Source organism: Taudactylus pleione, unplaced genomic scaffold (genome assembly GCF_031769625.1).
Source record: "Taudactylus pleione unplaced genomic scaffold, aTauple2 ptg000430l, whole genome shotgun sequence".
NCBI lineage: Eukaryota > Metazoa > Chordata > Amphibia > Anura > Myobatrachidae > Taudactylus > Taudactylus pleione.
This window is the reverse complement of record NW_028284832.1, coordinates 1,193,687-1,217,030: the sequence shown is the minus strand read 5'-3', so window position 1 is coordinate 1,217,030 and position 23,344 is coordinate 1,193,687. Positions and strand designations below refer to the sequence as shown.

At 46.2% G+C, this 23,344-nt stretch overlaps 1 protein-coding gene across 1 annotated transcript in view; it reads left to right on the top strand.

The window, feature by feature from the left end:
- The first annotated feature begins 2,468 nt into the window (after nucleotides 1-2,468).
- The window catches only part of ANKRD11 (ankyrin repeat domain 11), a 208,706-nt gene continuing 187,830 nt past the window's right edge, over nucleotides 2,469-23,344 (top strand). Inside the window, exon 1 of the mRNA XM_088447357.1 lies at nucleotides 2,469-2,900. The gene's annotated coding sequence lies outside the window, so the exon portion shown is untranslated. The remainder of the gene's footprint in view (nucleotides 2,901-23,344) is intronic.

The window sequence follows — 23,344 nt, the reverse complement described above, 5'->3', positions numbered from 1 at the left end:
GATTGGTTGGAATGAAAATCTGGTAACGTATGGGAGTAACTGATGATCAGCAATTTGCTCCTAAATGCCAGAAAACAGATGAAAATGGTGGTCAGACAAGTTTGTTAAATGTTTGATCTAAACAATTTGATCAAACAACAGTTTTTGTCCATTTTCCGGCGTTTGGGAGCAAATTGCTGATCATCATTTACTCCCATACGTTACCAGATTTTCATTCCAACCAATCAACTAGTTGGATGGTTGGACGGAAAATCTTTACGTGTGTATGCAGCATTAGGGTATGAAAAACACCTACCTAATTTACCTGAACCGGAATACGTCCAGCAGACACACCAGGGGCTGTACTTGGGATGAGAAATAAATACAGTGGATACACCTGGAGCTAGGATATGGTATAGGACAATGCTTCTCAAACTCAGGGCCTGATTCAGACCCGGTCACATGCGCTGTGTGCTCGCAACTGGGTCGATGATGGGCCAGTGCGCACGACGGAGCCGGCTCTGTCGTGCGCATGCGCGAGACCCGGATAGCGACGGGCACTCCGTCGCTCCGGGTCTCGCAACAAAGGGGGCGAGCTGTCGATGTTGAGTGACAGCTCACCCCGTTTGGTGGACGGACCAGGGGAGTGGCTGCCCAAACGGAGGCGTTCCCATGTGAATGCCTCCGTTTGGGGGCGGCCCCACTGACATCACTCGTGATGTCAGTGGGAGAGATTTCGTCTCTGTAAGAGCCGAAATCTCTCTGGGGCTTGCGCCAACGAGACCCTACCACAAGGGTCTCGTCGCAAGCCCGATGGTCGCAATGGTCTTGACCATAGCGACCATCTTCCTGGCCGCTCGCTATAGCTGTGGGTGGTCACCCACAGCTATGCGAGCGGCCAGGAGGCCGTTCTAAAAACAAAATAGCCCGGCCCTGATTCAGAGCGAGCGCTCTGTCAGAGCGTCCGGCTCTGAATCAGGGCCTCAGTCCTCAGGACCCCACACAGGTCACATTTTGCAGGTTACCTCACAGGTGCACAGATGTAATCATTACTCACTGACACATTTTAAAAGATCCATAGGTGCAGCTAATTATTTCACTTGTGATTCTGTGAAACATGCACTATTTGGGGTCCCGAGGACCGAGTTTGAGAACCTGTGGAATAGGAGATGCCCCCAGCGGATTCACCTGGAGTTGGGGCTTGGGATAGGAGATATACCCACCCAACAGGTCTCTCTTAACATTTCTGAAACATTTGGCACTGGGAAAAGATGGTGTATCTCCCAGCAAAATGACAGGTGTCTATGTATTTTTTTTAAATCAGTACTAGAAAAAAAATACAGTCAGGGTGTGAGATTCCCTGGGCACCAGTCTTCTTACTATCCAGGGACTATGGGCCTGAGTCAACACAGATTGTGATCGCAGCTGTGTAATCACACGCAGTTCTGCTGCAAAAATATGCTTTGTAACCGCTCAGCCAGCATAGCGACGCCCACTACCGCTTTCTCACATCTGTAATACCTCGCAGTCCTGCGTACATATTGGTAACATCGGACCTTCATGCACAATTACAGCAGCTTTGACCTCAAAGTCTTGTCGCACTCAGAGTGTACTCAAGCTGTGTATGCCATCGCAGGGGCTAATTTATGCACGCCCATGCAAGGCTTTCAGATGGCCAGGCGCGCCTGCATTTCTCCTTCCACTCCCCCGTCACAACCCCTAAACGCTGATGTTCCATCACTCACTCTGCAATGGCTTTCTACGTGTTATCGCAATGCTGTAGCTGCGGTACATACGCATTCTGCGTTCGCGGTTGCAATTGCGATCTGTGCGATCGCAATGCTGTAGCTGCGGTGCATACGTATTCTGCGTATGCTGTTGCAATTGCGATCCGTGCAGTATCCATAGAAGTTCAGGTACAAGGGAGCAGAAGGTGGTGCTATGAATGAATTTGTGCTAGCGAGTGCACCCAGCTGTACTGCTGACTATATTGCTGTGTCACTTACATCATGTTGTTGATGATGATTATTGTTATTATAAAATACTATTATGCTCCAGTCAGTGCATTATAGAGGGGAAATGGGCGGGGCCACCAAACGTAGTGTGGTCAAACAAGCCCAGAGTTCCGACCAATCAGATCCCGAGCTGTCAGAGATTGACATCTTCCGACCCGGTCAGTGCGCGCGCCGCCGCCGCTTGGCCCCTCCCCTTCACCCTGACGTAAGCCCCAACACAACAACAGAAGCTGGGGAAGCGCTGAAGACATGGCAGCTGCTCCCCGCCCCCCTCTCTTCCTTTTCTCCTCCCAGCTCTGCATCCTTCATACGTCACCGGGCACATCCACCAATCGTAGTCGTCGACGCAGACGGCCGCAGTTGGGCCGGCGAATGGTAGGTCGCGTCACGTCGCCATTCCCCTCCGCCCCGCCGCGCCCCCCCTCTCTCCCAGGGAGCGCGCCTCAGGGGAGTCAAAGGGCGCGTGGTGGAGGAGTCGGCGGCTCGCCGCCATGAGAACGTGAGGGGACGCGAGCGGCACCGGAAACCCCGCACCGGGGACTGACCATTGGCCACCGCGCACCGCTATTGAGACTGCTGGACATTTTCCCTGTCACCGGGCCTGAGAGACTCCTGCACACCGGGCTTCTAACGTCATCCGGAGAGAAGCTTTCCCCCCCCCCCCCCCCTTCCCCTCATCGGCTCCAGCTGGCTTCCGTTCCCCTCCCCCCCACTTCCACCGGGTAACGGAGGAGGGGAGGAGGGGGAGGTAGGCCGTGGCCCCTGCCGGCTCCATGAGCAAGTTCGCGGCCTTCCCTCCCTCCTCCTCCTCCTCCTCACCGGCCCCATCACCGTGGGGCTCCAGCCGCAAAGGAGTAGGGATTAAGGACTAGCAGACACCTGGGCGCCCGGAGCGCAACACACTCGGTAAGAGACGCTAGATACAGGGGGGAGGGGAAGGTCAGGGGTTTTCGTTTCCCATGTACGATATTGCCTTCCTCATTTGCTAGCCCTGTGGTACCCCTTCCCCCACCTCCCTTGCTCCTCGGTTGCTGGCCCTGTGGTACCCCCCCCCCCCCACCTCCCTTGCTCCTCGGTTGCTGGCCCTGTGGTACCCCCCCCCCACCTCCCTTGCTCCTCGGTTGCTGGCCCTGTGGTACCCCCCCCCCCACCTCCCTTGCTCCTCGGTTGCTGGCCCTGTGGTACCCCCCCCCCCACCTCCCTTGCTCCTCGGTTGCTGGCCCTGTGGTACCCCCCCCCCACCTCCCTTGCTCCTCGGTTGCTGGCCCTGTGGTACCCCCCCCCCACCTCCCTTGCTCCTCGGTTGCTGGCCCTGTGGTACCCCCCCCACCTCCCTTGCTCCTCGGTTGCTGGCCCTGTGGTACCCCCCACCCACCTCCCTTGCTCCTCGGTTGCTGGCCCTGTGGTACCCCCCACCCACCTCCCTTGCTCCTCGGTTGCTGGCCCTGTGGTACCCCCCACCCACCTCCCTTGCTCCTCGGTTGCTGGCCCTGTGGTACCCCCCACCCACCTCCCTTGCTCCTCGGTTGCTGGCCCTGTGGTACCCCCCCCCCACCTCCCTTGCTCCTCGGTTGCTGGCCCTGTGGTACCCCCCCCCCCACCTCCCTTGCTCCTCGGTTGCTGGCCCTGTGGTACCCCCCCCCCCACCTCCCTTGCTCCTCGGTTGCTGGCCCTGTGGTACCCCCCCCCCCACCTCCCTTGCTCCTCGGTTGCTGGCCCTGTGGTACCCCCCCCACCTCCCTTGCTCCTCGGTTGCTGGCCCTGTGGTACCCCCCCCACCTCCCTTGCTCCTCGGTTGCTGGCCCTGTGGTACCCCCACCTCCCTTGCTCCTCGGTTGCTGGCCCTGTGGTACCCCCACCTCCCTTGCTTTTCGGTTGCTGGCCCTGTGGTACCCCCACCTCCCTTGCTTTTCGGTTGCTGGCCCTGTGGTACCCCCACCTCCCTTGCTTTTCGGTTGCTGGCCCTGTGGTACCCCCACCTCCCTTGCTTTTCGGTTGCTGGCCCTGTGGTACCCCCACCTCCCTTGCTTTTCGGTTGCTGGCCCTGTGGTACCCCCACCTCCCTTGCTTTTCGGTTGCTGGCCCTGTGGTACCCCCACCTCCCTTGCTTTTCGGTTGCTGGCCCTGTGGTACCCCCACCTCCCTTGCTTTTCGGTTGCTGGCCCTGTGGTACCCCCACCTCCCTTGCTTTTCGGTTGCTGGCCCTGTGGTACCCCCACCTCCCTTGCTTTTCGGTTGCTGGCCCTGTGGTACCCCCACCTCCCTTGCTTTTCGGTTGCTGGCCCTGTGGTACCCCCACCTCCCTTGCTTTTCGGTTGCTGGCCCTGTGGTACCCCCACCTCCCTTGCTTTTCGGTTGCTGGCCCTGTGGTACCCCCACCTCCCTTGCTTTTCGGTTGCTGGCCCTGTGGTACCCCCACCTCCCTTGCTCTTCGGTTGCTGGCCCTGTGGTACCCCCACCTCCCTTGCTCCTCGGTTGCTGGCCCTGTGGTACCCCCACCTCCCTTGCTCCTCGGTTGCTGGCCCTGTGGTACCCCCACCTCCCTTGCTTTTCGGTTGCTGGCCCTGTGGTACCCCCACCTCCCTTGCTTTTCGGTTGCTGGCCCCGCTGTAATCTTCCCTCTAGCTCTTCAGTTGCTGGCTCTGTGGTAACCCTCTCACTTCCTGGGTTGTTGGCCCTGCTGTATTCCCCCTTTGCTCCTCACTGGCCCTGTGGTATATGCCAGCCTTGTTACATCTAGCTGCATCTTCCTAAAATGTTCTGTTGCTTTCCGACTGATGGGGAACAACAAGCCCCAGCAAGGTATCTTGGCACTTGAAATGAGACGTCCGCTTGGAAGCCACCAAAGTCTTCTGATGTGGAGATTGGTTACAGCATAAAGGAGTCTTGGGAAGCCCCCTTCTATTTTGATGCTTGGCTTGATATTTTGAGGAATGTAGGAGATGTAATTAATGTTCTTTATTATTTTACTTTTTGTATTGTTCACTAGTGTAAATGGTTCAGATTCTTGACATTTCATGTCTTTAAATGTAATATTTTAAAAGGAATTTAGGAGTCTCTGTAGTAGTTGCCTGCTCTTGTATTTTCTTACGGTCTTGTTGTTCTGGCTTTTGAAAACGTATCTGAAATGAACACTGCTTGTCACTCGTGTTATGAAATGGTTATTCCAATGGACGGAGAGCTGGCTGTGCTGAACAGTATCTTGCTGTCTTCCTGCATGGTGACTTTCTGCTCTGCTTGTTTCGTCATCCCTTAAGCAGCTTTGTTGTACTTTATTAATGTAATGTCGTTCAGATCATGTGCTTTGCGAGTTACATAATGGATTATTGAAATTGGTAAGGAATATGTCTGCAGCTGAAAGGATGTTGACACAGTGGTTACCATTGCTGCCTCACAACAACTGGAATCATTGGTTCAGTTCTGACCTGGGTGCTTTCCATGTTGCACTTGTAGGTTTCTGTGGGGTTTCACCCAAAACGCACAGGCAGATTAATTGGCTTTCTCACCCAAATCAGCCTACAGTGGCAAGATATTTACACTGTAAGTTTCGTGGTACAGAGCTATGCTATTTAATCAATTATAATAAACATTATGGCATTCGTGATATTGAAGGCTTTGAGGTGCACATCTACTACCCGACCCAGGGATGACAGTACAATTATGACATCGTAATCGTACCGTCGTTCCCCATCCCCTGCAGTGCCTACACTGAACGCTCAGTCATTCAGTGTAGGCACCCTCCACCATCCCCGAACATGCTCAATCTATCGTAATAGATGGATTGACCAGCATGTCTGGGCGATGATTGATGTCGGAAACGACCAGTGGGAGCGCGCATTGCTGGTCATTTCTGACATTTGCATGCCCGATTTGTGCCTGCTGAATGAGCGACTGAATGACAAAGTTGTTGTTGTTGTTGTTCAATCGCTCTGTGTAATTGGGTAGTGGATACCCGCCTTTAGATTGAGTGAAAACTCCTTGGTGTGTGGTAGCAATTACTGTAGACAAATAATTTCAGGAAGGGTCACAGACTACAGGAAGCTGAAACACCATAGGCAACATTAACTGTTAATGTTAAAACGAAATCTTTGTGTTGGAGAAGCATCAGATTAATTGTAAACGCGTTTGTTTTTTTGTATAAATTTATTCTTAAACTCAAAACAAATTTTTTGGTAACAGAAAATCAGTACAAAACCTAGTACTATACAGGAAAACGCGTAATATTACAGATCCATATTAAGACATATCGAAGACAAATACCAAACAGAAATAATAATTGTCTAAGGTGCAGCATATTCCACCATATGATAATCATAGAAATAAATAAAAGGGGGGGTGAAGAGAAATAACAGTTAACGGGAAAAAAAAGGGGGGGGATGCAAATAGACACCGAGTGCACCGACGTTTAAAACAAAACAGACATCTATAAATATTGTAAATGGTGTTTTATATAGAATGAAAGATTGATCGTAAACTTGTGTAGGGAACTTATCTGTCTAGTGATTGTCCACTGGGGAAGGAACTGTTGTGAATAGCCAGATGTGTTCTGTAAATGGCTGCAGAATGTGTGCTATATGAATAATTGGTAATAAATAAGTGTAAAGTGCAGCATAATATACTGGCACTATACAAATATACCTATGTTTTTATGAAGCTGAAGCTTCCATTTGTTAGGGTAGTGGAATAAACAAAAATGTTGTTTTTCGCCAATAATTATTGGAAGGCCAGAAATTGACGTCAATTTTAAATTACTTGTTCTCACAGCTATAGTGATAAGAAATGTGCAGAATTATAGCTCTGAACAATGTGCAGAAAGTTTGCATTTCTTTCTTGTCCTATTGCAAATGCGTATAGGGGGGAATTATTTTCTCACCCCCGAGGATGTAGCGTCCGATTTAAGCACCCAGAGCTATTCAATTGCCCATGCGGTAAACCCTGCTGGTAGCGTATTTCTGCTTGTACCCTCCTAAGGTTCTAGCAGAAGTCAACGCTTTCTAGTGCCTTGGGGCTAGTCGTGGTATTAGCATCGCATCCAGGCACTTAAGCTGGGAGATAGTTTACCACGTACAAGACCTCGTATGGTGTTACTCAATGCTAAAGTGCCGGTTTTGATGCAATTAAATAGTGCTGGGAGCAACATCCCTGCAATGAGAATTGAATTCCCATCCATAATAGTGTTTATGGTTAGATTAAGAGGGAGATAGGGTTTAGATTGGGTGAACATATTGTGGTGGTAACACTTTGCTATATATCTGGTATTGTTTGTGCTCCTTGTAAAGTCTGTGTTGCAGACTAGGTGACAATGTTTTGTGGGTCTGGGAATGTAACTATGGAAAACCCCTTCTATTTATCACTGCTATGCTGAGGTGCCCTAACTTGTGCTCCTGTACGAATGCAGTTGTAGCTCACGTGAAATAGTGATTTATTACTAGCTGGCAAACATTACATCGCTAACAGTGCTTTATTGCTGAGACCAGTAACAGCTCCTCCCTGATATGGCCGTCCCCTGCCTGAACTCCATGGTGCCAATCCAATTCAGTGCAATGCCTGGCTGCGCATATATTGTTGTGCTGGCATTGCAAGGTTTCCTTCACACCACCATTGGGTGCATGTGCCATTCCAAAGGGGAGGGGGGGGCGGGGTTGGGGTGATTTAATTCAGCAGGCATTGAATAGCACCAGGAGGGAGCTCCTGAAAAATCCAACTAATGTGCTGGCCTTGGGGCTGTTTTCCAGCTTAGCGCGGCCCTGTCAGATTTGCGGCCGACACTTTAATCTGAAAATGCTGGTTCTCGCGACTAAACGCCCAGGTTAAGTCGTAAGAACTGGCATTCTCTGACTTAGCCTCTTCCCGTCGGAGTAAACATCGCAGTGAATTGAATAGCTCTGGGAGCTCCCTCTCGGCGCTGTTTAACTCCCGCTGAATTGAATGTTAAATGGCTACCCCTGAACAAAGTGCGGGTCACAATCGATAAAAAGTGCTGTTTGGGTGCCCAAATGGGTCACTCTTCCCCCATTTCAGCTCACACCCCCTGGGAGCTCGAGCTGAAATGGTACGCCGGCAGCTGATCGCGCCCAAAAGGATCAACAATTGAATAGCTCCGTCGGCTGCGAAGGGGGCAGGAAACAATTGAATTCCGCCCTATAATTGCAGTAATAGAAATAAACAAATGAGGTTGAACAGAGTTACACATTAGTGCTTGGCTTATCCCCTCCCCAATACAAGTGGACTTGTCTAAAGTAGGTGTGTGTATGTATGTGTGTGTATATATATATATATATATATCACACAAATGAATGCAATAGACAGGATAACTAAAAATATCTTTTTGAATTCAGGGAAAAAAGCGGTTAGGAGGAAATGCATAACAATGGGCTTGTAAGTCATTAAGATTTAGTAAAGGCGTCACAGTCCATCGAGGAGATTATAGTGGATTCGCTGGGTTTCTGTACCAGCAATGATGTGACAGTCCAGTTTGTGCTTTGGGTTACATAACGTTTATATTGATGCTATGCAGCAGTGATTGCCTGTCTGTGAACCAAATTAAATGTAACTGACAGAGATGGACAAAAAAAAACATTTTCCCCACTAGATCCATTATATTGTTAAGGGAAACCCCAGGAACATGGAGGTGAACTGAATGTACCATAAGAATGCAGGAAGTGCTGGCTTTGTACAGTATATATCAAGAATGATCTTGTCATTACAATGGTAATAAGTCATGCCTCCTACATGTTTGTGTATTCATACATTCCTTGCAACCCATAGGCCACGGCCTTTTGAAAATAGTCTGCACAGGACACATTTTATGATGTTGTATGTACAGTAAGCTCTGCTAGTAAGTCACCTTGATTTACTTTACCATCTCCTAGTTGGGATTCCTGCAGTCTGTTCCCTTGTTAATGTATACAAAGCTGCTTCCACTGGCAGGAAACACCCTCTTAGGTATTGATTCAGATTGCCTGTAGTAATTTGTAGTAGGAAGGTCTTTTTGAACATAGATGTTTTCCTCCCAGTTATTTTCTTTACTGATGGTGGTTTATCAGCTAAAGCAGTCTGCCCCCCCTCTCTTCCTTTAGCTTGTGGTTTATGAACCCCACTTGGGGTTTTGTTGGCCGTTTTCTAAAAGTCTGGAGGGATTAATGAGCTTTTTGCTTGAGCTGAGTGAAGACGAGCCCACCATGGAGACGGCCTCTATAAAATCTTTTTTTTTTTTTCTTTGCTTTTGTTTTGTGATTGTCAGTCCTGGTCTCTTTGCATATTCTATTGCATTCAGTATTTTACCATCTGAAATGCCATCTTGTAGTATTTACTCCAGCTTCACGTGTTGATCCACATGATTATGCTAATGTGTGGTGATGCGTTTGCAGCAACGATGGTAATCATCTGAGTTAGGGTGTGTTTTGGGGTGAATAAGGGGGATTTTGTTACAAGCCTTGGTGTGGAAATATACATTTGTCTCAATTGTTTTCATTGATTTTCCAAATCTGATTTAAATTTCATAAGCTTTTCTAGTGTAATTAAATCTAATTGGATTATAAAGGAGCAATTTAATTGTTCTAGAACACCTGCAGCTCCTGCACGCTATTAATTTGTTGCCAACACATGCAAATGCAGCGGGTGCCCATATTTCTGCTGTCATGCTCCTGAGGTGGCTAAAAGTTTGGCTGTTTGAGCTCTCTAACCAGGGGGGTGTTTCAATTCAGCCGGAATGGAATAGCACTGGGAGGCAGTCCCCGGAGATATTCAATTCAGCAAGCTGTTTAATCCAACTAAAGTGCCAGCCGCGAGACTGATTTCCAGTTTAGCGTTGCTCTAACAGCCTAGCGGCCCGCAGTTTAGTCAGTGACTGTTCTCGCGACTAAACACCCAGGTAAAGTCGCAAGAACCGGCTTTCTCTGACTTAACTGCTTCCCGTCTGACTAAAGATCGCCGTGAATTGAATCGCTCCAGGAGCTCCCTCCCGGCACTATTCATCTCCCGCTGAATTGAATTGCTGTCCCCCCCCCCCCCCCCCCCCCCTGCCTCCCCCAAGGACTTTACAATGGTGTAGCTGCTTCACACAGCTAAACCCGGTGCATTGGGTGCGACATGCACAAAAAGTAAACTGCAGCAGTTGTATCCAAAAGGAGAAACCATTTAAAGCTCCCCTAAAAAATCAATTTAATTCACCCATCTACTTCTGAGTTCACCCTCCCCTCCCAGTTGAAAATAATCTGCCATTTCGGTGTGGATTATTCCAACACATTTGTAAGTTCCCATCTGTACATTTGGCTCAATTCAGCCACTGACACTGTGCATAGATGCAATGCCTGGATGCACACTTATATGCCATTTACAGTAATGCTGACACTGCACATTTTAGAGGTGTAAGTGAAAGCTTGTGGGTGTGATTTGTGCCCTCCCCCTCATTATTACAGGACTCTCACATTCCACCATGTTTCTTCTGTTGATAAATTGTCAGTCAAAAGTAAGGGGCTCTGGATTAGTCCAGGGAAGGAGTACCCGGAGCTATTCAATTCACTGTGCTGTTAATCCGACTGAAACCACTTAAGTTGGAGAATGCCGGTCAGCGTAGCTGGGTGTTTAGTCAGAAAATGGCGATTAGAGTCACTAAAGTGCCAGCTGTTAGGGCCGCACTAGGTCAAAAACAGCATTGTTGCTGACACTTTAGTTGATTTCTGATTGCACCCTCGGGAAATCCTTTAGTCAGGCTAATGGTGCGTACACACTGGGCGATTAAAGTGGACGACTGAACGATAACGATATCGTTATCGTTCAGTCGTCCACTTTATCGTCCATTTTTAACACAAAAAAGATGAACGATGACGACGACGCGCGTTCCCGCGGGTCGTTCGTCATCCTCGTTCATCGGGCTGACATGCAGGCCAACCTGACGACCTCGTCAGGTTGCTGCATGTCAGGGAATGGGTGAGAGAGCCCGGCGCTGAACGATATCGCTAATGATATCGTTCAGCGGCTGTGCTCAATGTCATGAACGACATTGAGCACAGCCTGCCGGGGACACACTAGACGATATCGCTCAGGGAGCATATCGTCTAGTGTGTATGCACCTTATCAGTGCTGAATTGGTTATCTCGGGTAACTCTTAACCTGGGCTATTCAGCATTGTGATGAATCGCCCCCAATGGCAATTGAGAGAATCGCACGCATTTCCTGTAACCTATTATACAGACTGGTGCCTGTTCTATACCAATAATTCTCTATTTAAGAATGTGTCCCATATGTATTTAGTGCTAAGTGTGGAGGTACTTCAATAAAGACCACATTGAAAAAGAAAGTGAGTCATAATAATGTTATGGGAGATCCTCCAAGTTGTAAGGCCAGTGCATAATATGGGACCTGAAGATTTAGCTCCTGGGGAAAAGGAGCTATTGCATTATTATGGTGCATACACACGATCAGATTTTTCCTTCAGATATGAACGATAACGATTTAAAAATCGTTCAGTCGTTCATATCTGAAGGAAAATCGTTCATATCTGACATGCCTGAACGACGGACGATCAACGATGCGCGTTCCCGTTTGTCAGATAACGATATCTGACATCTGATGGGTTTGCAGTCAGACTTGGACGATTCCATTCATTTTAATGCAGTCAAAAATCGTTCAATCGTTCAAATCGTTCAAAACTTTCAAATCGTTTAATCGTTCAGTCGTTCATCTGACAAATCTGACCGTGTGTACGCTCCATTACTTTGGTAAACCTGAGACTAGCCCTTAACGTGGTTTTCGAGAGTTCAAGCAGAAATCCATGTTAACTATTGCTTTGGGGCTGGTTGTGAGCTTACTGCGTGCGGTAACTGCCATTAACCAGGGAGGTCCCGTTTACTGCAACTAAGCCCTGGCCAGTAGTCTCGTTGAGGTGCATCTCCTGGGTTAAGTGATTGGCACGATACAGTCAATTGAATAGCGCTGGGCACTTAACCTGGGAGCTAAATCCTCGCTGTGCTAATTCAGTTGCCCGCTATGTATCAGTTTTTGATACTCAACTTTGAGCTGGAACAGCAGATTGACACATTGGCAATGGTCTGTTTAATACAGTGCGCTGTTTGGTCCGACAGTTGGCAGGTAAGTTGGAGAATGTTGTTTCTCGCGACTTAACCTAGGTGTTTGGTCGCAAGAACCAGCATTCTGACTAAAGTGCCGGCTGCGAGGCTGTTAGCGCGGCCGGCACTTTTGTCGGATTTCTCCAGGGCTTATGGGACCAAGCAGCGCGGTGAATTGAATAGCTCTGGGAGCTTCCTCCCGGGGCTATTCAGCATTACGCTGAATTGAATTGAGCGCAATGTTTCATTTAGTACACGTACGATCTGACCTGTACCCTGAGGTTTTGTCTTCCATTGTGGGACTGCACTATTGGTCTGCATATGAAATTTTGTATATCTCCATCCATTTGGGGGACATTTCTTGACCCTGGGTTGACACTGCATCTCTGCAGTACATCAGCCATTTATTGTATTTATAACCAGCTATTTTATATAGTGTACATGTATTTCACAGTGCTTATTTATGGTAGGCTGTACATCGCAAGTTTTTCAGCGTACTCCATAGTAGCACATTGTGCTAAATGTAATCTCACCCCTTTTGTGGGGAATTCAATTACCAACCTTGATGTTATATGCCGTTTCCAGAACAGCGCATTGCGTTCTGCCAGCATCGCGAGTTTTCCCTCTCTCTCCTCAGAGGTGCGAAGGAAGACTTGCTGTGTTGGCACTACCAGAATTGGCTGATATGCGTACAGCCTGGCATTATGGTGATGCCCCTGCAGCACACTGTGCCTTACTGACTACACCCCAGGGAGGAAGTGAAGACCTGCATCTATTGACTTCACAAAAGCTAGGAAGCTGCAGTAAGGGGTGTTGACTGCAATCTTTGTTTTCTCTAGTTTGAAGATAATTATATATTGCTTACACTTGTGTTTTATTATTTAAAAGGGAAACCTTAATCTGTCTGAATAAAATTGTTCCTGGCAATGTTCTTGTACCCTGACCACTAACTCAACCTACAAGTTGAGGCTCAAAGATTACTGGCTCAAGTTAAAATTAATTTGGCTGTGTGGATAGATATAGATATATATATATATATATATATATATATATATATATATATATATATATATATATATATATATATATATATATTACACATACTTTTGTTATCTGCACATATGAGCATGTACTGTCCTGCAGCTTTAAACCGTTTTAGAAGTTCTGGATTCCACTTCTCTCCTGTAGACTTGACAGTAACTATTGTATCCACTGTTTTGCCATTTCAGATATCTGGTTTCCTGTTTTTCACTCTACTGTTTCCAGAGTTTGAATGCACTCTGCTTTGCTTTACCATAGTAGTGCTTTGCGCGTAGGAGCTTGTTGCTAAGCTTCCAGATGGCTGTTTGTGCTTGCTCACACTGACTCATGACCATGCTCCAAGGCACTGGCTTTTTGCCTTCCTTAAAGTGTACTATCCCAAGTCTGCTCTTGGTCCCAGCTAAGTCCATAATGTGTGAGAATGTATGTATGTGTGCCCTCCAACCAGAGACTCCCATATCAAGGGAACTCAAATAATCCAGACAAACACCAGACGGCACTCATTGCAATAAAGAAAGATTAGGAAACAGATATTCCAACATTTGAATGTTATGGAAAAATTTTCATCGGTGCATAAATATATTTAATTTTTATGCACAGAATTTCACCAAATGCTTGCTGATGTATATAGGCTCCACAAGGCCATCTAGTAACAAAAAGATTGAATTGTTTGCTTGTGGGGAGGGGGATAATGCTCTGGTCAGTATCAGCCCTGTGAGGCTGATGGATAGATAGAGATGTATACAGTCAGGTGCATAAATATTGGGACATTGACAGAATTTTCATATTTTGGCCTCTATTCACCACCATAATGGCTTTGAAATGAAACAAAGATGTGCTTTAACTGCAGACTTTCAGATTTAATTTGAGGGTAATTACATCCAAATCAGGTGAACGGTGTAGGAATTACAACGGTTTCTATATGTGCCTCTCACTTTTTAAGGGGCCAAAAGTAATGGGACAAACTAAACAATCCTAAATCTAACTTTCACTTTGTAATACTTTGTTGCAAATCCTTTGCAGGCAATTACAGCCTGAAGTCTCTAATGCATAGACATAACCAGATGCTGGGTTTCATCCCTGGTGATCTGCCGGGCCTCTACTGCAAATGTCTTCAGTTCCTGCTTGTTCTTGGGGCATTTTCCCTTCAGTTTTGTCTTTATCTAGTGAAATGCATGCTCAATCGGATTCAGGTCAGGGGATTGACTTGGCCATTGCATAACTTTCCACTTCTTAGCCTTAAACTCTTTGGTTGCTTTTGCAGTATGCTTCGGGTCATTGTCCATCTGCACTGTGAAGCGCCGTCCAATGAGTTCTGAAGCATTTGACTGAATATGAGCATATAATATTGCCCGAAACACTTCAGAATTCATTCTGCTGCTTTTGTCAGCAGTCACATCATCAATAAATACAAGGGAGCCAGTTCCATACTCTTCTCTTTCCATCACTCTGTTACAAGTTGATCTTTGTCTCATCTGTCCATAGGATGTTGTTCCAGAACTGTAATGGCTTTTTTTAGATGTTTGGCAAACTCTAATCTGGTCTTCCTGTTTTTTGTGGCTCACCAATGGTTTACATCTTGTGGTTAACCCTCTATATTCATTCTTGTGAAGTCTTCTCTTGATTGTTGACTTTGACACATATACACCTACCTCCTGGAGAGTGTTTGATTTGTCCCACTGTTGTGAAGGGGTTTTTCTTCACCAGGGAAATAATTATTCTTTCATCCACCACAGTTGTTTTCCATGGTCTTCCAGGTCTTTTTGTGTTGCTGAGCTCTCCGGTGTGTTTCTTTTTAAGAATGTTCCAAACAGTTGATTTGGCCACACCTAATGTTTTGCTATGTCTCTGATGGGTTTGTTTTGATTTTTCAGCCTAATGATTGCTTGCTTCACTGATAGTGACAGCTCTTTGGATCTCATATTGAGAGTCGACAACAACTGATTCCAAATGCAGTCACACCTAGAATCAACTCCAGACCTTTTTCCTGCTTAATTGATGATAAAATGAGGGAATAGCCCACACCTGTCCATGAAATAGCTTTTGAGTTGATAGTCCAATTACTTTTGGCCCCTTAAAAAGTGGGAGGTACATATAGAAACCGTTGTAATCCCTACACCGTTCACCTGATTTGGATGTATTTACCCTCAAATTAAATCTGAAAGTCTGCAGGTAAAGCACATCTTGTTTGTTTCATTTCAAAGCCATTGTGGTGGTGAATAGAGGCCAAAATATAAAAATTCTGTCAATGTCCCAATATTTATGCTCCTGACTGTAGATAGATCTCCATTTTAAAATTATTTGGTAGATGCTATGTTAAACAAGTAATATGTAATAAGACAGTGCTAATGACAAATAAGTTTAAAAAGTATACAATTCCACGGTTCAAAGCAGTGTAAAATAAAAAATGGAACCCCTATATGGTAGAGTTCCTTAATAAAACATATTATGAACAATTTATAGGTAATATACATAGAAAAAAACAGACAAATATGGAGAAAAAGGCAAGATATATAAAAATGAAGAAATAAAAATATTTAATCGTTGCACCACCCTGGCGTGGTGAGCAGAAATAACTAAAGTAATGGTTAGTGTACCCAAACCACAAACTTCAGATGATTAGCTGCTCTACACGGCTAAACCTGGAGTTTTTGAGAGTGAAAAGCAGGCTAACGGGTGCCCAAATCAATTGAATTGCTCCATTGGGGCGGCCATTAATTATCGGTGCACGAAAAACATTTGAAATGCCGCCTATTTGTACGGAGCCCGATGGGGCTGTGAGAAGAGTCTAGATCAACAGTTAGTGTGGCATATAGCTGTACTTTCTAGTGTTGAAGGGACTCACGGGTAATTGAATTGGGCTGGGCACGGGATGCCGATGCCGGCATTTCCACAGGGTTGGGACAGATTCCTGTTGGCCGGTATTCTTCCCCCCTACTCTACCTCTCCCTCCCTGTGCCTAACCCTCCTACCCCCTAACCTCGCTACTTAACTTTGGGATTCCGACAGTCAGGATCACTACGCCGGAATTCGGATAAGTGTCGGGCTTCCGGCGCCGAAGTCCCCGTGGTCGGGGTTGTGACCGCATCCCATTGAATTGACCCCCTTAACTGAAGGAATATTACAGCAAACAAGATGTTTCAGAAGTCAAGATAATACACCTCAATGGTCAATGTAGTATATAGTTGAGCTTTCAAAGACCTTTTATACAGATTCAACATATATTTCATGGGGTAGCCCAGCCCTCCTGCCTCTTCAGGTGTGTACACACGGTATGATATCTAGTAACAATATCGTTCAACTATAAATTTCATTTTTAGGTGGCGAACAACCAACAATGCCAGTTATCTTTTATTGTGTACACACAATATAGTTTGTCCTGCACTACAGAAAGTTGAAGGGAAATCGTTCAATATCGTTCATTGGACAGATTGTACCATGTGTATATGTACTGTGTATGCAGCTTTAAACTAAAGAAGTTGGTTACCAAATATCCTCTGTATAGCGCTGCAGGATGGGTACTCTACAAATAACTGTTGAAAATAAATAGTTCACAAATATTGCATTTACAATTAGCATCAGGAAACCAAATTATAACCTGTCAATTCGTCCTCAATACTTGCTACACATCAAATGATCTATTTGAATTTCACAGCAATTTCAGTAAAATAGCTTCATGCTATATTTCCATACTAATGTGTACACCGGATACCCCCATCCCCCCACCGTCCACTCAAGCTAAAGAAATGTTTGTTCAATTAACACCAAAAAAAAGTGCCTAAAAATTGCTGCGACTTAATATGGCAAAATGTCACAATCGAATTATCAGATTGCCGATACCTTATAAAAATACATGTCTACAAATTACGCACATCGACAAAATCAAATTCTGTCTGTACTGCAGCGCTGTACATTAATTCCAGTGCAGCAGTACCAACTGTAAAATATGACATTTTAGATAAAAACATTTTATACTGTTTAACTATAGCAGAGTACATATCTGCTGGGCTTCACATAGCCTGCAGTCTTAAATTACCCTTCCTGAACCAGTATGGTGAAACACAATTTGAAATTTATTTTAAATATTTTGTTATACAGTTATAGAGGTGTGGGTTAGGGGGGTGGTTCTAGGTACACAGGAAAGTGTTTTCTTAAACATTAAAATTTAAATGACCTTTCTGTTCTTTAATTACTGGTTATTTCTCCTTCATCCACTAGGGGACACTGGAGGCGAATGACAGTGGGGTATAGACGGTGCTAAGTGGAGCCTGGGCACTTTAAATTTCAAGAAGTGAGATTAGCTCCTCCCCCTCTATATCCCTCTACAAGCCTCAGTCTAAGTTTGTGCCCGAGTAGTTCTGGGTGTGTAGCCACACTTCTCCTCAGGTTTTTTTAATTGAAAGAGTGCTGCTGTGCTGAAATAAGATTATCACATTGAGGACAGACAGGCAGTAGCTGCATTGCCTGTCTGCAAGGATGGAGCTGCCGGGGGGACCCACTCGCAAGTACATGCACTTCACCTGGGCTCCCCGACTGCTTAGACCGCTGTCTATATACAGGATGTTCCACATGCCGCTGCTTCAGCGCTCATACGGTCCCCCACCAGTCACACCGCTGCCGGCAGCAAGCGCAGTTGAGTATTCCCTGGCTCCCTGAATAGTGGGGTAGCCAGGTTTATTATATTGAATGGCTGTGTTATTAGACTGCTCCAACTAACAGAGCAGTAGACAGCACAAACAGGGATATCCGTGCCACTGTGGCTGCTGCATATTCCCGGGGTCTGTCTCACAACACTCGGATGTAAGATAGCCAGTGTTAGTAGCGCTTCTCTGTCTGAGGCGCCCCAGTGCTTCCCTGGCTGCTGCAGACCCCAGGGGTCTGTCACATACACTCGGCTGTGAGTGAGCCTGTGTATACCCACACAGGAATAGAGCGCTCATAACAGTCTGAGTGCCATAGCAGGGGGCAGAGCCTACCTCCGGGGGCAGAGCTTAGCCCCAGAGCCTTGCGTCTGTCTATCAGCGGCCCCAGAGGCCATTACAGGGAGAGATCCTGATTGCTGTATGAATAAATAGCTGCTGCATACAACTTTTTGCCTTATCCTGAACTGTAAGTACACAGTTGGGTTTAGGAAAGGCAGGAGAGCAGTTAAGTATCTATGAATACTTCCTTATATACTATGCGTATTCTGGCACTGCTAGGAGCGCTATTAGACTAGTGTGCCTCTATGTATACCAGTTTCTTATTTTGACCTTTTTTTTTTTTTCACTACACTTACTGTTTGTGGGGGGTCTGTATGTATCATGAAGTCTCTACGATTTTTACCTGTATATATTATGCAGGATAGTTTACAGTGGCAGTCATGTAACTCCCTATAAAATAACCTATGCCACCCTGGAAATACCAGGTGTTGTAGGCTTATGCTTCCTGAACAATAAACTTCAGAGATGGCAGATTTACCATCTTGAATGGCGCAGGTTGCACTAACAAAGCAACTGGGTTTTAGACGTTTGGCTGACTTCCCATATGAAGCCACTTACCTTGGTCCTATTACGTTTACCTTATATGCCTCCATGAGGTAATTCGGCGAATAGAGCACTGTGGCTTACGCAGTGACTTCTCTATGCTGAGCTGAATGCTTCTCTGAAAAATAGAGGGGCTTCCAGGTCAGGAACTCTAGAAATATGACCTTCGCTTAGGACTTATGGCTCTTTCCCACACCACTAAATAGTGTCATATGCAAACAGGATAAGTACACTAGACCTGTTCCACTGTATTTCTTTCTAAAGAAATAAAAGAATTTTCAGGTTTCAGTAAAACTGGATTATATCTTTCATGCTATCGCAGTAAAACTTACTCCACTACACTAGGTCCATCGGTTTCGTTATTACGACGTTACCGGTTCCTGGGGCAATGACTGTTGAGGACATCAGGCTGGAGTTTCGAGTATACTCTCGTCCATTTATACTGCTGCAGGTGTGATACTGCGGCTTGTCATTGTTATCTGCTCAAGGGCGGATATGGAATTTGAGACAGCTGTAACATCACTTCCATTAGCGATAGTGGATTGCTTATAGTAGATCTAGATAAATGGATTTCTCAAGCTACTGGAGGTATCTCCTTTTATATAATTCATCTGCGGCTCCTCCCCCTAGTAGTTCTTCCTGGGACCCTCATCTAGGTTCTTTAGTGCTCCGGATTGTTCACAGGACCATCGCCTTCACGTGATTCCGGAGGTCGGGCAGTCGCAACAACATCCCTACTAAGCCTAGTGCTTGTTGTGTTTTCCTCTCACCTGGGGGTCTTATGGACTTCAGAGCAGTAGGTACGGAATTGAGTATGGACGTTTGGGTCCGGGTTCTTAACGCTCGAGATACAGTTGACCTTTTTAGTCTCCTCTTCTACCTTGGGTTTTTTTTTTTTTTTCTCTACCACAGGTTTGCACAACAGAAGTATAGTTTTATAGTAAACTATACACTAGTTTCATCCACGAGTGTGGTAATCCAGGACCCCAGACCAGGGAAAGCAGAATTTACTACTTCGTGGTTCCGATGCCGGACGGCTCGGTCAGATATCTCAATCCATTCCTAAGAATAGAGTCCCTTTCCTCAAGAAGTGCGGCACTAAGAACGATCTCTACATCTGTGGTTTCAAGAATTCCTATGTAGTCGCCTTTCCAGACGTTTGAGTTTCGAATTTCGAAACTCTTTTCCACTTACCCTTCAGCTTATTATTTAGCCCTCAGTGCTTTCACAACAATCAGGACTGGGATGACTCTTATGAATACGGAGATCACTATAATCCCTCATCAGGGCGATCTTCTGCTGAAGACCCATTCCAGGGTCCAATTGCTACAAAACTTCAGTCCCTGCATCATGGGTGGATTCTGAATTTTTCCCAAGTCTCCTCTCCACCTAGCAGACGCTACACTAATCAGCTACTTTCATTCAGGAGATGAGGACGGTCTTTCAACATCTAGTTTCGGAGCATGTTTCCATTCACCTCCTGAGAATGATGGTGACAGCATTCAAGAACTTTACTTTCAGACGATTTCACCGTGGATCGTTTCGGCCTCACCACCTGTGTACAGAATCCCATTTTATTTTTATTTTTTTCCTTCACCAACGGGATCCAGAATTCAAATCTCTTCTGTGAGGGAAGAGATTGGGAGTGTGGGATTAGACTCTTCTTCAAAGAGGTGAGGATGGGATGCTGTAATTGAAAATCCATGACCGCTAGACATCACAGGGAGCGAGTCTGCTGATATATTTCTATTGGAATTGTGGCAGCGTTCTCTGCTATTCAAACTCCAGATCGCCTGTTGCGGGGACGAGCAGTCAGTCCAGGGCCTACACTCCGCACTCCCTGCACCCATATGAATATACTTAGCCGCACCATCGGCCCGGTGCTCACTGCAGAGCTACAGAAATCACTGGGAAAATGGCCACTGCAGTAATTTTCCAGTGATTTGCGCATGCGCAGTAGAGATGTCCCGGGTACACAGTGCGGGTTCCATGTGTCTGGAGACCTGTGCATGCGCAGTTGACTCTTAAGGGCACGATTCTATTCTACGTGATGTGAATTGCACCGGGAATCAGCTCCCGGAGCTATTCAATACACCGCGCAGCTAACCCCCACTAAGGATTTCTTCTCTCATCCCTCCGGGGATGTGAGCAGAAATCCAACAAAAGTCCCTGCGCGAGGCTGTTTTCTGGCCTTCGCGTCTGGAAAACAGCATCGCGCTGGGAAGTTAGGTCGGGGAATGCCCGTTCTCGAGCCTAAAAACCCTGTGTAAGGCGTGAGAACAAGGCTTCCCCGACCTAATATCGCAATGGTTTGAATAGCTCCGAGAGCTATCTCCCGGCGCTATTTACTTCGTGCTCAATTGAATCGAGCCGTAAGTGCACTACTGTAAGTGGCCGATATGTGCACAGGTGGCACATGCTGACTGTTCAATCAAATTCCCCCCACTGATTACTACACTACATTCAGTAATGAGGTTACAGCCAAATCACACTGGATTTAAGGGCTGCGGCCAAATCACAAGAAAACATGTTTTTATTACTGGTTTTATAATTTAATTCCAGCGGCACACAGCACTATTGTCATGGCTCCGACCTATTCTGTCGGATGCAGCGGTTTGGATGGGACCCAGGCACACTACTGGTGAGTTAACTTCTGACAAAATACTGGGAATTTAGACTAAACAGAAATGGGGAAGGGGCTATATTCTCTGAAACACAGTTTAATATGATGTCACTATAGAAATGACAAGTCTTTTCATTTTACAGCTTAACTTAGTCATTTTCACTAGTGAATTATAATTACATGCTGTATAGGTGTTATAAATTCTGGTTGGTAAGAGTTCTGGTGACTGACTCTGGGTGATTTCATTACATGCAGTGGTCACCATGCTGTTCCAAAGCGGCCTGCAACAGTGCTGCTTTTTCCTAGCCTCTCTTACCGGCGGGTGGGTGGGGGCGGGAATTCAATAACTGCGGGTTAGCCACCAGGTTAATAGCCCAGAGCTATTACGTTACTGCACACTGTAAGCCCAGAGGGTTCACTTAACAGATTTCTGTTCACACCCTCATGAGGTGCGAAGCGAAATCCGCATGAAGGGTCTCTCCCAATTAGACCAGATTTAGCTGTGTAAAATGGCTAAAACAGTCTAAACCAGAAATACTGGCTCTATCGGGCACCAGGCACTGACAGCCGCTGGCGCAAACAGTTGAATTCCCCCAAGTATGTCCAAAGGCATCAAACATATATGCAGATCTCTGGCTTCCTCTTGTTGGGCTTTCCAACAAAACAGCTTGTAATAGAATTCTTTTTCAATTCTTTTAGGTGATATTCCTTAGTAATCCTATTTTATTATTTTTTGGTGGTAATAGCTTGTTTTATTAGGGAATTAAATTCCGTGTGATGGATGCACTTTGCCATTCTGGGAAATCGCACCCATCTACATTTCAGTTTTTCCCTTGCACCCCATAGAGGTGTGCAGGAGAACTTGCGATGCCACTAGTGTTCTTGTACCTGAGTGACGTGCACAATCTCCTGGGCAGTATGGCAATACCTTGCATCACATCACCAGCAATAGTTTAACCCCCCAATCCTAATTTACATTTTTATTTGCAGCTTGGAATATGCATGCACATTGTTAATGCAGGGAAAGTTTGGAATAGGCATGGAATTTAAATTAAAGATCGAGCAAGCAGCATCTGGTAAACAGAATAAGCAATTCTAGAGTGCAGTTTTCATAATAAAAAAAAAAAGCAACACCCAAAATTAGACAGATGGCAACTATGAAAATAACATACGGCCACATGTACCCATTTGGTCTGAATGTAACCTTACTAGTGTTGCTCTCTTTTTCTGGGTGTTTCAGATAACTGTTGAAAGGGAGACTATTGCTAATTTAAACAGCCAATTGGTTTGCAATGATCAGATACATTACACAGTCATTTGTTACATTTGTAACACTTCATATGGCTACAGAGGTGTGCAAATTATTTAACTGAATGGGGCAGATTCAATTCAGTGTGCTGTGAATATCTAGAAGTAGGACCCAGAGCTATTCAGTTCAGTGCGATGTAGATAGCGCCGGGAAGTTACCGGAGCTATTCCATTCAGCGCACTATTAGGCAGGCTAGTCAGATTGCTCCTCTCACCCTCAGGAGGTTAAAGGATTGTTCAGTCCTGTTTTGATGCTGTTTAAACTGGGCAATGGATATAGTTAGCATTTCAGCATGAAAAAGGCTACAGGTGTAGCCGAAACGCGTTGCTGCTCACCTGCCCTGAATACCGGAGATTCACCTGCACTATATTGCTGCCGATTAAGTAACCGGTAACCACTATTGATACATGCTGGATCCCTGCTGTGTATCTTAACCATCAGGCAGCAGCTGGAGGAGAGTGATCCACGACTAAGTGCCGGCACACGTGGTCACGGCCGGGAGGCTTGTATCTGCTGTACTTCCCGTGCCACCGTTTACATTCCGGAGACTGGAGCCGCTAGCATCTTGCGTTAGTGTCTGGGCTACCTCCTGGATACGGCACTGAGTACAAGTCACCGGGCATCGCTGGTGGAGCGATCCTGTTGATTGTGAGTCCAGGGGTGCATCGAGGGGTCCAAGCGCCCCTGGCAAAGTAAGGGACTGGCGCCCCTCCCTGTTGGCATTTAGTAAACAGACAACGTGGTGGCTGTACAGGCGGCGATCGCCCCCTCACCTCCTCTCC